Below are 7,038 nucleotides of genomic sequence, written 5' to 3'. Positions count from 1 at the left end.
GTGTGTGAGTAGGCTATGTGTTTCAACCCTTTCGTAGGATCCGGTATCCGGTTCCGGATCCGGCAGGATCTTAAGCAGTGGATCCGGTATCCGGCAGGATCCTAAAAATCAGGATCCGGTGCATCTCTAATATGAACACAAACCTGGATTTCCCCCTGCACTTTAGGCCTATATTGAAGGTAGCAACTTTTAAAACAGAACCCACCCTCTATAGGTCCCCTGAATATAACTTAATTGTATTGCAAATGTCATTTCTAAGATTCCTTTACACAATATGTCATATTTCATCTGAAGCTGCATAATATTGAAATTGTATCGGGGGTGGGGGTAAACGGCCCTCGAGACATAGGTTCCCGAGTCATAGGCTCTATGGGACCTCCACTTGTGAACCAGACCACAGACAATGAAGGAAGGCAAGATGTGGGGGTTGGGAGCAGGGTTTGATGTTGATGCATGGTGGGGTGCCTGAGTTAGGTCACCACGTGTCTGTGTAGATCTTATCTGCTGGGTTTTGCTCATGGATTCAGATGGTGTTTTTCTTAGCACATCATGGATCCCACACTGCTCCCCACACACAGAACATACACACACACGTAAATGCCAAAGCAGTCCCCCAATCACAATGCTCTATCAGTGTGTATCTGGGTTTTTTTTCTGTTTGAATCGGTGTACCGAGCTGTTGTACAGATTTATCGAGGTGATGAAGCCACTGCTGGACCATTCGGTGCAATTTAACATTTCGAACCAGTTTGAATGCCAATGGTTCCACAGTTTTAATGATGGTACAATGCTGGACTGTACTTTTCATGTAATAGTCTGGCTTACCAGACACATATTTTTGTGTATATCCAAATCATATGACGCCTCCCATTGCCTTTCTAGTACTAGAGGATTACACGAGAGCAACGGAAGGTGACAGAGCTGCCATGGCCTGTGTGTGTGTGTGTGTGTGTGTGTGTGTGTGTGTGTGTGTGTGTGTGTGTGTGTGTGTGTGTGTGTGTGTGTGTGTGTGTGTGTGTGTGTGTGTGTGTGTGTGTGTGTGTGTGTGTGTGTGTGTGTGTGTGTGTGTGTGTGTGTGTGTGTGTGTGTGTAGCTACAGCGTATAACATTGTCATGCACAGCTATGTTAGATAATACGACTCGATTATAGCGGTTTTACATCTAGCCACGTTTGACGAAAAATACATGGTTACCATGCAGCTACGCATGTCTGATTATGCATACATCCCTGCGGTGGCACCTTAAAGTGATTTAGACTAATCTCATTTTACACCTCCCCACGAGTTAAATGATTGAGTTGTACCTTTCTCGTGTGCTTTCAGCCGTTATCTGAGCATGGCAGCGCAAACTTTACCTCCAAGCTAGCAATTAACATTGAATCCTATGAGACCAACTAGCAGTTAGCTGGTCTCATACTAGGATTCAATGTTACAGTAATTGCTAGCTGGGATGTGAAACATACGCTGCCATACTCAGTGACCGGCTTGAAGTACAGGAGAAAGGTACAATCATTTCAATCATTTAACTCAAGGGGAGGTGCAAAATGAGCTTATTTCCAAAAATGGTGCAGTATCACTTTAACTGCGATGGAAGCAGAGAGGTGACGATGAGGGGAAGCATCCCTCTGACTGAGGCACTGCCTGTCCACAGTATGTATGTGTGTGTGTGTGGGGGGGGGAGGGGAGGGGAGGGGAGACAGAGCCCCTCTCCCTTTTGACCTTCTGTTGTGGTAGCCTCCCCCCCATCATCATCATCTCTCCTCTCCTCTCTGCAGCACAGTGCTGGTACCCCCAACCATCCCCCCCGCCACTGCACCATTCGTGGTACCCCCCCAACCCCCCCCCCCCCCCCCACCCCACACACACACACACACGCACACACACACACACACTTTCTTTACTGATAGGGCTGCCTGCCCTCCCTCCCTCTCTCTCCCGCGCTGCAACACTTCAATCCTGATGGCGCGGGGCTGACGGCAGCCTCATCCGCCATTGCTGCGGCACACACCGTGATTAATTAGGGGGTGGAGGAGAGAGGCAGCATCCAACCCACACAAACAAACAAAAGCAGAAAATATGCAATTAGGACATGAGAGGCACAAAGAGGTAGAGGAGAGGAGAGGAGAGGAGAAGAGAGGATAGGAAAGGAGAGGAGAGGAGGGGAGAGGAGGGGAGAGGAGAGGAGATGGCGTTGGAATGAATGGAGAGGAGAGGAGAGGAGAGGAGAGGAGAGGCACAAAGAGGCAGAGGAGATGAGAGGACAGGAGAGGAGAGGAGAGGAGAGGCAAGGAGAGGAGAGCAGAGGAGAGGAGAGGAGAGGAGAGGAGATGAGATGAAAGGAGAGGGGAGGAGAGGAGGGGAGGAGAGGAGGATAGAGGAGAGGAGAAGAGAGGGGAGGAGGAGAGGAGAGGAGAGGAGAGGAGAGGAGAGGAGAGGTGAGGAGAGGAGAGGAGAGGAGAGGAGAGGAGAGGAGAGGAGAGGCACAAAGAGGCAGAGGAGAGGAGAGGAGAGGAGAGGAGAGGAGAGGAGAGGAGAGGAGAGGAGGGGAGGGGAGGGAAGAGGAAAGGAAAGGAAAGTAAAGGAGAGGAGAGGAGAGGAGAGGAGAGGAGAGAAAAGGAAAGGAAAGGAGAGGGGAGGACAGTAATGGATTGAATGAGGTAGAACAGATTGACGACTGGTGGAGAGAGAGAGAACCAATGAAAGGAAAACAATGGGGAAGAGAGAAAGGAGGTAGGAGAGCAGTGGAGAGAGAGAGAGAGAGAGAGAGAGAGAGAGAGAGAGAGAGAGAGAGAGAGAAAGAGAGGGAGAGAGAGAGAGAGAGAGAGAGAGAGAGAGAGAGAGAGAGAGGAAGAGACAGATGATAAAAGGAGAAAGGGAATTGAGGAGAGAGAGAGAGAGAGAGAGAGAGAGAGAGAGAGAGAGAGAGAGAGAGAGAGAGGGAGAGAGACGGACAGACGGACAGATGGACAGACAGACAGACAGACAGACGAACAGACATACAGATAGAGAGACAAAGGTGGAGAGAGATAAGGACAAAGAAAGAGAGAGGACAAAGAGAGGGAGCATGAGAAAGAAAGGAGACGGAGAGAGAGGAGGGAGGGGAGGGGAGGGGAGGGGGAGGGGAAGAAGGCATGCCAAGAGAAAGAGGATGGGATGAGATAAGCGGGAGAGTGGCAGATGAGATGAGGGACGGGACTGCGGAGATCCTTTCATCTCTGCTCTGTGATGAAGGGGCACGACCGAGCAGCCAATGGGAAGACTGGAACCACATACTGTATAGTAGTGTCATCACAGCCAGAGACAAACACGGGAGGGAAGGGACCAGTTTGCTGCACGCAGCCTGCAGCATGGATGAACATACACTAGATCTGTGGTCTCCAAATATGTTTTCCCCCAAGGGCCAAATCATGTAGCACGAATGAGGCTGAGGTTCCAAACAAAATTGACCGACTGTATGGCCACAGATACCACACCTTCATTTGTTGGAACCACATGGCGGGCCGCCTTGGAGACCGCTGCACTAGAGCATGCAGTATGGTGTAGCTACAGTATCTCACATGCATTAGCATGTATCCTTAGTGTAGTATGCCATATGATTAGCATGTATCCTTAGTGTAGTATGCCATATGATTAGCATGTATCCTAGTGTAGCATGCCATATGATTAGCATGTATCCTTAGTGTAGTATGCCATATGAAGGCACATGCAAGTGGATACACCTTTTGTGCCATTATATGGATAAACATGTAATGCCTAATCAACAGTCAGCCAGGTGTTGCATCTTAACTCCCACGGTAACTAAACTCACTGCTTTTGCAAACTAGACAAGCTAGTTCAAACTAGACTAGACAATAGGGCTGCATACTTCACTGATTGATTACTAGAGATGTGCAGGATCCAAGATCCGGTTCCGGATCCGGCAGGATAATAGGGTTTTTCACAGGATCCGATATCCGGCAGTTACCAGAAAATCAGGATCTGGTGCATCTCTAGCCTAGGTTATTCAGTCAGGTTTTCACAACCCCAATTGCTGCATGGAGTGAAAGAACTTTGGAAGTGGCCAGTGAAGGCAGTGTGGCAGTAAGCCAATGAGTCTAAAAAATAGTTTGAGCCAACGTAATAAAAAGGGCCCACGTGTGCGAGTAGGTTATGTGTTTCAACCCTTTCATGGATCCGGTATCCAGTTCCGGATCCGGCAGGATCTTAAGCAGTGGATCCGGGATCCGGCAGGATCCTAAAAATCAGGATCCGGTGCATCTCTATTGATTACATTTATGCATTTGCTTTTACTGATTTCATCTAGCACATAATGAAGTGTCTCTCTGCTGACAGTAGAATATAACTGTACTGAATAGGCTAAATCAAATGATGTAATGACTGCAGTGAGCGATAGCATCATCAGTGTTGATCTGGCCATTCAGACCAAGGCTGTACATCAGCCCTGAAGTGGGAGATGAGATGCGATGAGTTGCCCTTCTAGTGGTGTCAACAATGATCGATCCGGCGATCCAATCCAATGCGGGGCATGGACGATCCAGAATCGATCCGGCAAGTTCCAGAATCGATCCGGCAATTTTTTTAAGTTTCAATTACTTCCATGGATATTTTGGGAGCAAATGAATGTTAAATTAAATAAAAGCACTTCAAAACATTGCAAGACTGATACAGACTGATACAGAAAACAGCCAATAAATTGGTGCTCAGTATCTGACTACTTGAATTGCCTCATCATGACTGATTACGGTAAACATTTGCTTTGCTTTCAGTAGAAATGTAATGCATTGCAATGCATTGTAGAATCGAATCGTATCGGATCGGATCGCATAGAATCGAATAGAATCGCTACCACCCGAATTGTGATCGAATCGGATAGTGAGTGTAGTGCCGATCCACACCAATATGCCCTTCCACTCAATCATGAGAGCACTCAGAGCTCTGAAGAGAGGGTAGTGTGTCTAATCCAGTGGTTCTCAACAGGGGGGCCACGGGGCCCCCTCAGGGGTGCCGCGGAAACGTGGCTGATAAATTAATAAATTATGTACCATGATACATATGTCTAAATTGATAAGTTAATGCTAGTCAGTAGAATCTGCCATCTGCCATTTACGCACAATAAAGTAAATATAGGTCGCCCCAGTCAGCTGCAATTTTGAACGTAGGTAGTAGTAGTAGAGAAACTTTATTGTGTGACGTCTCCAAATGTGTTACTTTTCTAAGCTTTTGTGATATCGAATGCAATGCCATGTTAAAGCTTGTTGGTTTGGGGTGCCTTGAAATTTTTCATGAATTGAAAGGGTGCCTCGCCTAAAAAAAGGTTGAGAAACACTGGTCCAATCTACACATTCACACACATGCATACCATACCAATGGCCAAGGCACTAGAGAGAGAGCTGCCAACCAGCACATGGCGAACATATGGCGCTTTAGAGAGAGAGGGAGAGAGAGAGAGAGAGAGAGAGAGAGAGAGAGAGAGAGAGAGAGAGAGAGAGAGAGAGAGAGAGAGAGAGAGAGAGAGAGTTGCTGAGCGTGTGTGTGCACACACAAGGACACTTCCAACAAGGTGAAAATGATCCAGCATAAGCGCTGACATGGTGTAGCTTATTGAGCTTTTGGTGTCACATACGGTAGGCTACAATGCTTTCGTGCTGCCTCTTTTGATTCCCCATCAGAGGAGGAACTCTACCTCGTGACATCTCTTGTCAACCCCTTAATGCAGAGATTCTCTTATAACCTCATTGTAACTGTCCATGAGACAGTGTTGTCATTTAAGTCTTCACATTTATAAGGTTTTAGTTTGAATTCATTATTTTGTGATGTGTTTTAAAGCTATTTCATGTATGCTCTGAAAGGAATTATTCCATGCTGTTAAAAAACCCCATTATCCCTATGCAATAATTCATTGGTTGTATGTGAGTGACGTGGAGCGGATGTTATGAGCAGAGAAGTATGGGGAAGACTCATGTGCACTGTGCATTTCTACGGAGGAAAAGATGGACTAATGTGCACGGCTGTGCATTTCTACGGAAGAAAATATGGACTCTGCACAAGGTTAAGGCGCTAACGTTGTCACGATGTTTATGATGGTTCTTAAGTTGGAAAAAATAAATCGTCAACTAAACACCTGTATGAAACGTGGCCATTCTCTTAACCTGTGCAGCTACACTCATGGTCACCAGACTTAGCCTGGGAGTACCCATGCTGCCTTGCGCGTTCTTCTCGAACAGCTGTGTGATTTAGTCTGGCGTTTGCCTCCAGACAACACCAGACTGGTAATGGCCAAGTCTTAATCGGTTAAGACTGCTTGCTGCATTGTCATAGCAATGTTGTTATGATGCAGTTGAGAGTGTTCAGCAAAGGGTGAATAGGTCCAGTGATGAGGCAGTGCATTGCACACATTGTGTGTGTGCTTATCATCTGATGTGTGTGTGTGTGTGTGTGTGTGTGTGTGTGTGTGTGTGTGTGTGTGTGTGTGTGTGTGTGTGTGTGTGTGTGTGTGTGTGTGTGTGTGTGTGTGTGTGTGTGTGTGTGTGTGTGTGTGTGTGATGGATGAGGTATTGATAAAGAGAATAAGACCAGGTTGACAGGTCTACTAGTCCACTCAGTGTAGGAAGTGTGTGTGTGTGTGTGTGTGTGTGTGTGTGTGTGTGTGTGTGTGTGTGTGTGTGTGTGTGTGTGTGTGTGTGTGTGTGTGTGTGTGTGTGTGTTTGATGAGGGCTGTAGAGGCTGAAGGCTGTAGAGGACAGAGGCATGTTCTCTGCTCTTAAGCGCTTCAGACATTGAGCATGGTGCATGGTGCATTGATGCTTTATAGCTGCAAAGCACATACAAACATACACAAAGCATTAGGGGTGTAAATCACAGCCTTCATGACGATACGATACGGTATCGATTTCTTAAAGCAGGGATTCGATTATTTTCGATACTAAAGAATTCCCCACGATACGATTCAATTCCAATCGATTCGTTTTTTTCCCAATTACTTTTCCACTACTATTGTGTTATGGAGCTAGGGCATTGCACAGGGGCCAGTGATTCGATT

The sequence above is a fragment of the Engraulis encrasicolus genome, chromosome 7 (genome assembly GCF_034702125.1).
Source record: "Engraulis encrasicolus isolate BLACKSEA-1 chromosome 7, IST_EnEncr_1.0, whole genome shotgun sequence".
Taxonomy (NCBI): Eukaryota; Metazoa; Chordata; class Actinopteri; order Clupeiformes; family Engraulidae; genus Engraulis; species Engraulis encrasicolus.
The sequence above is the reverse complement of the archived record's forward strand: the minus strand, read 5'-3'. Positions refer to the sequence as shown.